The following is an 11259-nucleotide window of genomic DNA, read 5'->3' on the forward strand; positions in this document are numbered from 1 at the left end:
CCTTCGACGATGCAGAACTCGGAAGCGGCGGCATGAAGATATCATCGTCGTCCTCGCTCTCCTCAGTCCATAAAAATGGATGCTTTTCTGCAGTCCTTCTGAAAGTTTCACTCTTCGGCTCCACCACCTTCTTCCACCTTTCATGCAACCTAAGAAGTTCTTGACGTACCTCCTCATAGGTCCTTTCAGGCCACCCAGACCTACATAATTGGTGAGCCAACTCATTCATTATGGTGTCACTACCGGTGAGTTCGTCCCATGGAACTATCCTATTGTCCATCCTGAAATCGGTAGCTAGACTCAGCAGAGTGCTACTCATCTCAGGGTGAAAACTACGATCGAATGGATAATGGGACATCTCGACTACACTACACTGGAATGCTTATCCACCTCAGCCTGAAGCGGGTTTTATAGATACAGAGGAGAAAATGGCGGGAAAGAATAACTACGGTATGGTGGGAAAGGGTTGGCGGGAAGGGATTGGCGGGAAAATAAGGCGGGAACGGATTGCCGGGAAAATAAGGCGGGAACGGATTGGCGGGAAAATAAGGCGGGAAGGGATTGGCGGGGAGGGGTTGGCGAGAGACGGGTGGCGGAAACATATGGCGGGAAGGGGTGGGCGGGAAACGGGTGGCGACAAAATACATTTCAGCATGAGCCATGCAATTTCGGCCTAGGGTTGACCAAAAAGTGACTTTTCGGCCTAGACTAGACCAAAAAGTCTATTTCGGCCTAGAGTTGACCAAAAAGTACTACTTCGGCCTAACTGTGGCCGAAAAGTACTACTTCGGCCTAACTGTGGCCGAAAAGTACTACTTCGGCCAAAGAATGGCCGACGGGCTACTAGTTTTGGTTTTTTTGCATTACGTCCTATAGTTTCCGAAATTGCTACAAAAAATAACATAGTGTTGAAAAAAAATCCAAGCCCCAAGTTAGCCAGATGTACTTATGCTCATCTCCAAGATTAACCCCAAAAATGAGGCATCTGGGAGTTAATAACAATAATGGTCCATTTGAAATATTTCGTCATAGACATAAGATAGGCGGGAATACTAGCAATACAAGTACCAAGCAAAATCAGCTTACGCCTATAAGACGGGATTTTACCCAGCCAGCCAGAGATGTTCTTAATAATTCTGTCAACCGCATGCTGTATATCTTCCCTCCTAAGCTTTTTATAGTGCAAAGGCACACCCAGGTATTTAAATAAAAATCACCAATTTTGAAGCAACAAATCTAAGCTAAAGAGTTAGCCAAATGATCTTCCTCATTGATAGTATGAAAATCACTTTTATGAAAGTGAATTTTTATACCAAAAAGTTTCTCAAAGCAAGACACAATCCACTTAAGATTCCTAGCATGATCTAGAGAATTATTCAAGAAAAGAACAGTATCATCCGCATATTGGAGACTCACTACACACCCATGAGTAACATTAGGTATTAAACCATCAATGAAATTGTATTAACAATGTTTATTAACATCTTAGAAAAGCCATCAGCAACCAAGTTAAAAGGTATAGGGGAGAGGGGTGTTGGGGAACGTAGTAATTTCAAAAAAAATCCTACGCACACGCAAGATCATGGTGATGCATAGCAACGAGAGGGGAGAGTGTGTCTACGTACCCTCGCAGACCGAATGCAGAAGCGTTAGCACAACGCGGTTGATGTAGTCGTACATCTTCACGATCCGACCGATCAAGTACCGAACGTACGTCACTTCCGAGTTCTGCATACGTTCAACTCGATGACGTCCCTTGAACTCCGATTCGGCCGAGTTTTGAGGGAGAGTTCCATCAGCACGACGGCGTGGTGACGATGATGATATTCTACCGACGCAGGGCTTCGCCTAAGCACCGCTACGATATGACCGAGGAGGATTATGGTGGAGGGGGGCACCGCACACGGCTAAGAGATCCAAGGGATCAATTGTTGTGTCTCTAGGGGGTGCCTCCCTCCCCGTATATAAAGGAGTGGAGGAGGGGGAGGGGGCCGGCCACCCTTGGCGCGCCCCATGAGGAGTCCTACTCCCACCGGGAGTAGGACCCCCCTTCCATGTTGGAGTAGGAGAGGAGAGGGAAGGAGAAAGAGGAAGAAAGAAAAGGGGGGGGGGCCTTCCTTGTCCAATTCGGACTTGGGAGGGGAGGGGCGCGTGGCTGCCCCTTGGCTGCCTCTCCTCTTTCACCAATTGGGCCGATGAGGCCCAATAACCTCTAGGGGGGTCCGGTAACCCCCCAGTACTCCGGTATATATCCGATAACCCCCGGAACCATTCCGGTGTCCGAATATAGTCGTCCAATATATCAATCTTCATGTCTCGACCATTTCAAGACTCCTCGTCATGTCTGTGATCACATCCGGGACTCCGAACTACCTTCGGCACATCAAAACACATAAACTCATAATACAACCGTCATCGAACTTTAAGCGTGCGGACCCTACGGATTTGAGAACTATGTAGACATGACTGAGACACGTCTCCAGTCAATAACCAATAGCGGAACCTGGATGCTCATATTGGATCCTACATATTCTACGAAGATCTTTATCGGTCAAACCGCATAACAACATACGTTGTTCCCTTTGTCATCGGTATGATACTTGCCCGAGATTCGATCGTCGGTATCTCAAAACCTAGTTCAATCTCGTTACCGACAAGTCTCTTTACTCGTTCCGTAATACATCATCCCGCAACTAACTCATTAGTTGCAATGCTTGCAAGGCTTAAGTGATGTGTATTACCGAGTGGGCCCAGAGATACCTCTTCGACAATCGGAGTGATAAATCCTAATCTTGAAACACGCCAACCCAACAAGTACCTTTGGAGACACCTGTAGAGCACCTTTATAATCACCCAGTTACGTTGTGACATTTGGTAGCACACAAAGTGTTCCTCCGGTAAACAGGAGTTGCATAATCTCATAGTCACATGAACATGTATAAGTCATGAAGAAAGCAATAGCAACAAACTAAACGATCAAGTGCTAAGCTAACAGAATGGGTCAAGTCAATCACATCATTCTCCTAATGATCTGATCCCGTTAATCAAATGACAACTCTTTGTCTATGGCTAGGAAACATAACCATCTTTGATCAACGAGCTAGTCAAGTAGAGGCATACTAGTGACACTCTGTTTGTCTATGTATTCACACATGTATCATGTTTTCGGTTAATACAATTCTAGCATGAATAATAAACATTTATCGTGATATAAGGAAATGAATAATAACTTTATTATTGCCTCTAGGGCATATTTCCTCTAGGGCAAGCTATTCATTCTACTGTGACACCTATTCATTCTCTCTAACCCTAGTAAGCTGAAATCCCATTTACTAAGTTTGCTAACCCATGCTTAGATGAGTTTGATAAATTTATGGCTAAGCAAGAAGATTTTAATGCTTATTTTGGTAGACAATTGAAATACAATTCAAATATGCTTGAACACTTGGGTGATTATATGGCTAATGTCAAAGGTGAACTTAAACTTATTAGTAAACATGCTTCTATGGTTACCACTCAAGTAGAACAAGTACTTAAGGCTCAAAATGATTTACTCAATGAATTGAATAGTAAGGATAATGATAATGCTGTTAGAGTTATGAGTAGAGGTGGTAAAATGACTCAGGAACCTTTCTATCCTGAAGGCCATTCTAAGAGAATTGAGCAAGATTCTCAGAGAAATAATATAGATGCACCTAGTCCTTCTAAAAGGAAGAAAAAGAAAAATGATAGGACTTTATATGCTTCTAGTGAACCTATTACTGAAACACCTGAGAATCCAAATGATATTTCTATCTCTGATGCTGAAACACAATCTGGTAATGAACCTGAAACTAGTGATAATGTTAATGATAATGTTCATGATGATGCTCAACCTAGTGATGATAATGATATAGAAATTGAACCTGCTGTTGATCTTGATAACCCACAATCAAAGAATCAACGTTATGATAAGAAAGACTTTGTTGCTAGGAAACACAGTAAGGAAAGAGAGCCTTGGGTTCAGAAACCCATGCCTTTTCCTCCCAAACCATCCAAGAAAAAGGATGATGAGGATTTTGAGCGCTTTGCTGAAATGATTAGACCTATCTTTTTGCGTATGCGATTAACTGATATGCTTAAAATGAATCCTTATGCTAAGTACATGAAAGATAAATTTACTAATAAAAGGAAGATACCGGAAGCTGAAATTTCCACCATGCTTGCTAATTATACTTTTAAGGGTGGAATACCAAAGAAACATGGAGATCCCGGTGTACCAACTATACCATGCTCCATTAAAAGAAACTATGTTAAAACTGCTTTATGTGATCTTGGAGCCGGTGTTAGTGTTATGCATCTCTCTTTATACCGTAGACTTGATATGAATAAGTTGACACCTACTGAAATATCTTTGCAAATGGCTGATAAATCAACTGCTATACCTGTCTGAAGGAAATATGCCCTAGAGGCAATAATAAAGTTATTATTTATTTCCTTATAATCATGATAAATGTTTATTATTCATGCTAGAATTGTATTAACCAGAAACATAATACATGTGTGAATACATAGACAAACAAAGTGTCACTAGTATGCCTCTACTTGACTAGCTCGTTAATCAAAGATGGTTATGTTTCCTAACCATGAACAATGAGTTGTTATTTGATTAACGGGATCACATCATTAAGAGAATGATCTGATTGACATGACCCATTTCATTAGCTTAGCACCCGATCGTTTAGTATGTTGTTATTGCTTTCTTCATGACTTATACATGTTCCTATGACTATGAGATTATGCAACTCCCGTTTGCCGGAGGAACACTTTGGGTGCTACCAAACATCACAACGTAACTGGGTGATTATAAAGGAGCATTACAGGTGTCTCCAAAGGTAGATGTTGGGTTGGCGTATTTTGAGATTAGGATTTGTCACTCCGATTATCGGAGAGGTATCTCTGGGCCCTCTCGGTAATGCACATCACTTAAGCCTTGCAAGCATTGCAACTAAATGAGTTAGTTGCGGGATGATGTATTACAGAACGAGTAAAGAGACTTGCCGGTAACGAGATTGAACTAGGTATTGGAATACCGACGATCGAATCTCGGGCAAGTAACATACCGATGACAAAGGGAACAACGTATGTTGTTATGCGGTCTGACCGATAAAGATCTTCGTAGAATATGTAGGAGCCAATATGGGCATCCAGGTCCCGCTATTGGTTATTGACCGGAGACGTGTCTCGGTCATGTCTACATTGTTCTCGAACCCGTAGGGTCCACACGCTTAAGGTTACGATGACAGTTATATTATGAGTTTATGCATTTTTATGTACCGAAGGTTGTTCGGAGTCCCGGATGTGATCACGGACATGACGAGGAGTCTCGAAATGGTCGAGACATAAAGATTGATATATTGGAAGCCTATGTTTGGATATCGGAAGTGTTCCAGGTGAAATCGGGATTTTACCGGAGTACCGGGAGGTTACGGAACCCCCCAGGAACCATATGGGCCTTGATGGGCCTTAGTGGAAAGGAGAAAGGGGCAGCCCAAGGTGGCCGCGCGCCTCCCCCCTTCCCCTAGTCCTATTAGGACTAGGAGAGGTGGCCGGCCCCCTCTCTCTCTCTTTCCCCCCTCAAGGAGTCCTATTCCAACTAGGATTAGGGGGGGAATCCTACTCCCAGAGGGAGTAGGACTCTCTTGGCGCGCCTCCTATGGCCGGCCAGCCTCCCCCCTCTAGTCCTTTATATACTAAGGCAGAGGCACCCCAGAAACACACAAGTTGATGCACGTGATCTATTCCTTAGCCGTGTGCGGTGCCCCCTGCCACCATAGTCCTCGATAATACTGTAGCGGAGTTTAGGCGAAGCCCTGCTGCTGTAGTGCATCAAGATCTTCACCACGCCGTCGTGCTGACGGAACTCTTCCTCGACACTTTGCTGGATCGGAGTCCGGGGATCGTCATCGAGCTGAACGTGTGCTCGAACTCGGAGGTGCCGTAGTTTCAGTGCTTGATCGGTTGGATCGTGAAGACGTACGACTACTTCCTCTACGTTGTGTCAGCGCTTCCGCAGTCGGTCTGCGTTGGGTACGTAGACAATACTCTCCCCTCTCGTTGCTATGCATCACATGATCTTGCGTGTGCGTAGGAAATTTTTTGAAATTACTACGAAACCCATCAGTGGCATCCGAGCCTAGGTTATTTATGTTGATGTTATATGCACGAGTAGAACACAAGTGAGTTGTGGGCGATATAAGTCATACTGCCTACCAGCATGTCATACTTTGGTTCGGCGGCATTGTTGGACGAGACGACCCGGACCAACCTTACGCGTACGCTTACGCGATACTGGTTCCCCCGATGTGCTTTGCACATAGGTGGCTTGCGGGCGACTGTCTCTCCAACTTTAGTTGAACCGAGTATGGCTACGCCCGGTCCTTGCGAAGGTTAAAACGGAGTCTGTTTGATAAACTATCGTTGTGGTTTTTGATGCGTAGGTGAGATTGGTTCTTGCTTAAGCCCGTAGCAGCCACGTAAAACTTGCAACAACAAAGTAGAGGACGTCTAACTTGTTTTTGCAGGGCATGTTGTGATGTGATATGGTCAAGACATGATGCTGAATTTTATTGTATGAGATGATCATGTTTTATAACCGAGTTATCGGCAACTGGCAGGAGCCATATGGTTGTCGCTTTATTGTATGCAATGAAATCGCGATGTAATGCTTTACTTTATTACTAAGCGGTAGTGATAGTCGTGGAAGCATAAGCTTGGCAAGACGACAACGATGCTACGATGGAGATCAAGGTGTCACGCCGGTGACGATGGTGATCACGATGGTGCTTCGGAGATGGAGATCACAAGCACAAGATGATGATGGCCATATCATATCACTTATATTGATTGCATGTGATGTTTATCCTTTTTATGCATCTTATCTTGCTTTGATTGACGGTAGCATTATAAGATGATCTCTCACTAAATTATCAAGAAGTGTTCTCCCTGAGTATGCGCCGTTGCGAAAGTTCTTCGTGCTGAGACACCACGTGATGATCTTGTGTGATAGGTTCTACGTTCAAATACAACGGGTGCAAAACAGTTGCACACGCGGAATACTCAGGTTATACTTGACGAGCCAAGCATATACAGATATGGCCTCGGAACACGGAGACCGAAAGGTCGAGCGTGAATCATATAGTAGATATGATCAACATAACGATGTTCACCATTGAAAACTACTCCATCTCACGTGATGATCGGTTATGGTTTAGTTGATTTGGATCACGTAATCACTTAGAGGATTAGAAGGATGTCTATCTAAGTGGGAGTTCTTTAATTAACTTGATTAACTGAACTTAAATTTATCATGAAACTTAGTACCTGATTAGTATCTTGCTTGTTTATGTTTGATTGTAGATAGATGGCTCATGCTGTTGTTCCGTTGAATTTTAATGCGTTCCTTGAGAAAGCAAAGTTGAAAGATGATGGTAGCAATTACACAGACTGGGTCCGTAACTTGAGGATTATCCTCATTGCTGCATAGAAGAATTACATCCTGGAAGCACCGCTGGGTGCCAGGCCTGCTGCAGGAGCAACGCCGGATGTTATGAACGTCTAGCAGAGCAAAGCTGATGACTACTCGATAGTTCAGTGCGCCATGCTTTACGGCTTAGAATCGGGACTTCAACGACGTTTTGAACGTCACGGAGCATATGAGATGTTTCAGGAGTTGAAGTTAATATTTCAAGCAAATGCCCGGATTGAGAGATATGAAGTCTCCAATAAGTTCTATAGCTGCAAGATGGAGGAGAATAGTTCTGTCAGTGACCATATACTCAAAATGTCTGGGTATAATAATCACTTGATTCAACTGGGAGTTAATCTTCCAGATGATAGCGTCATTGATAGAATTCTTCAATCACTGCCACCAAGCTACAAGAGCTTCGTGATGAACTATAATATGCAAGGGATGAACAAGACTATTCCCGAGCTCTTCGCGATGCTGAAAGCTGCGGAGGTAGAAATCAAGAAGGAGCATCAAGTGTTGATGGTCAACAAGACCACTAGTTTCAAGAAAAAGGGCAAAGGGAAGAAGAAGGGGAACTTCAAAAAGAGCGGCAAGCAAGTTGCTACTCAAGAGAAGAAACCCAAACCTGGACCTAAGCCTGAAACTGAGTGCTTCTATTGCAAGCAGACTGGTCACTGGAAGCGGAACTGCCCAAGTATTTGGCGGATAAGAAGGATGGCAAGGTGAACAAAGGTATATGTGATATACATGTTATTGATGTGTACCTTACTAATGCTTGCAGTAGCACCTGGGTATTTGATACTGGTTCTGTTGCTAATATTTGCAACTCGAAACAGGGACTACAGATCAATTGAAGATTGGTTAAGGACGAGGTGACGATGCGCGTGGGAAACGGTTCCAAAGTCGATGTGATCGCAGTCGGCACGCTACCTCTACATCTACCTTCGGGATTAGTATTAGACCTAAATAATTGTTATTTGGTGCCAGCGTTAAGCATGAATATTATATCTAGATCTTGTTTGATGCGAGACAGTTATTCATTTAAATCAGAGAATAATGGTTGTTCTATTTATATGAGTAATATCTTTTATGGTCATGCACCCTTGAAGAGTGGTCTATTCTTGTTGGATCTCGATAGTAGTAACACACATATTCATATGTTGAAGCCAAAAGATGCAGACTTGATAATGATAGTGCGACTTATTTGTGGCACTGCCGTTTAGGTCATATCGGTGTAAAGCGCATGAAGAAACTCCATTCTGATGGACTTTTGGAACCACTTGATTATGAATCACTTGGTACTTGCGAACCGTGCCTCATGGGCAAGATGACCAAAACGCCGTTCTCCGGTACTATGGAGAGAGCAACAGATTTGTTGGAAATCATACATACAGATGTATGTGGTCCGATGAATATTGAGGCTCATGGCGGATATCGTTATTTTCTCACCTTCACAGATGATTTAAGCAGATATGGGTATATCTACTTAATGAAACATAAGTCTGAAACATTTGAAAAGTTCAAAGAATTTCAGAGTGAAGTTGAAAATCATCGTAACAAGAAAATAAAGTTTCTACGATCTGATCGTGGAGGAGAATATTTGAGTTACGAGTTTGGTGTACATTTGAAAAATTGTGGAATAGTTTCGCAACTCACGCCACCCGGAACACCTCAGCGTAATGGTGTGTCCGAACGTTGTAATCGTTCTTTACTGGATATGGTGCGATCTATGATGTCTCTTACAGATTACCGCTATCGTTTTGGGGATGCGCTCTAGAGACAGCCGCATTCACGTTAAATAGGGCACAATCAAAATCTGTTGAGACGACGCCTTATGAACTGTGGTTTGGCAAGAAACCAAAGTTGTCGTTTCTAAAAGTTTGGGGCTGCGATGCTTATGTGAAAAAGCTTCAACCTGATAAGCTCGAACCCAAATCGGAGAAATGTGTCTTCATAGGATATCCAAAGGAAACTATTGGATACACCTTATATCACAGATCCGAAGGCAAGACTTTTGTTGCTAAATTCGGAAACTTTCTGGAGAAGGAGTTTCTCTCGAAAGAAGTGAGTGGGAGGAAAGTAGAACTTGACGAGGTAACTGTACCTACTCCCTTATTGGAAAGTAGTACATCACAGAAAAATGTTTCTATGACACCTACACCAGTTAGTGAGGAAGCTAATCATGATGATCATGAAACTTCAGAACAAGATACTACTGAACCTCGTAGATCAACCAGAGTAAGATCCGCACCAGAGTGGTACAGTAATCCCGTTCTGGAAGTCATGCTACTAGATCATGATGAACCTATGAACTATGAAGAAGCGATGGTGAGCCCAGATTCCGCAAAGTGGCTTGAAGCCATGAAATCTGAGATGGGATCCATGTATGAGAACAAAGTGTGGACTTTGGTTGACTTGCCCGATGATCGGCAAGCAATTGAGAATAAATGGATCTTCAAGAAGAAGACTGACGCTGACGGTAATATTACTGTCTACAAAGCTCGACTTGTCGCAAAAGGTTTTCAGCAAGTTCAAGGGATTGACTACGATGAGACCTTCTCACCCGTAGCGATGCTTAAGTCTGTCCGAATCATGTTAGCAATTGCCGCATTTTATGATTATGAAATTTGGCAGATGGATGTCAAAAATGTATTCCTGAATGGATTTCTGGAAGAAGAGTTGTATATGATGCAACCAGAAGGTTTTGTCGATCCAAAGGGAGCTAACAAAGTGTGCAAGCTCCAGCGATCCATTTATGGACTGGTGCAAGCCTCTCGGAGTTGGAATAAACGTTTTGATAGTGTGATCAAAGCATTTGGTTTTATACAGACTTTTGGAGAAGCCTGTATTTACAAGAAAGTGAGTGGGAGCTCTGTAGCATTTCTGATATTATATGTGGATGACATATTGTTAATTGGAAATGATATAGAATTTCTGGATAGCATAAAGGGATACATGAATAAGAGTTTTTCAATGAAAGACCTCGGTGAAGCTGCTTACATATTAGGCATTAAGATCTGTAGAGATAGATCAAGACGCTTAATTGGACTTTCACAAACAACATACCTTGACAAAATTTTGAAGAAGATCAAAATGGATCAAGCAAAGAAAGGATTCTTGCCTGTGTTACAAGGTGTGAAATTGAGTAAGACTCAATACCCGACCACTGCAGAAGATAGAGAGAATATGAAAGATGATCCCTATGCATCAGCGATAGGATCTATCATGTATGCAATGCTGTGTACCAGACCTGATGTGTGCCTTGCTATAAGTCTAGCAGGGAGGTACCAAAGTAATCCAGGAGTGGATCACTGGACAGCGGTCAAGAACATCCTGAAATACCTGAAAAGGACTAAGGATATGCTTCTCGTATATGGAGGTGACAAAGAGCTCATCGTAAAAGGTTACGTTGATGCAAGCTTTGACACTGATCCGGACGATTCTAAATCGCAAACTGGATACGTGTTTACATTAAACGGTGGAGCTGTCAGTTGGTGCAGTTCTAAACAAAGCGTCGTAGCGGGATCTACATGTGAAGCAGAGTACATAGCTGCTTCGGAAGCAGCAAACGAAGGAGTCTGGATGAAGGAGTTCATATCCGATCTAGGTGTCATACCTAGTGCATCGGGTCCAATGAAAATCTTTTGTGACAATACTGGTGCAATTGCCTTGGCAAAGGAATCCAGATTTCACAAGAGAACCAAGCACATCAAGAGACGCTTCAATTCCATCCGGGATCTAGTCCAGGT

This window comes from Triticum urartu, chromosome 2A (assembly GCF_056163025.1).
Source record: "Triticum urartu cultivar PI428250 chromosome 2A, HENAU_Tu73, whole genome shotgun sequence".
Lineage (NCBI taxonomy): Eukaryota > Viridiplantae > Streptophyta > Magnoliopsida > Poales > Poaceae > Triticum > Triticum urartu.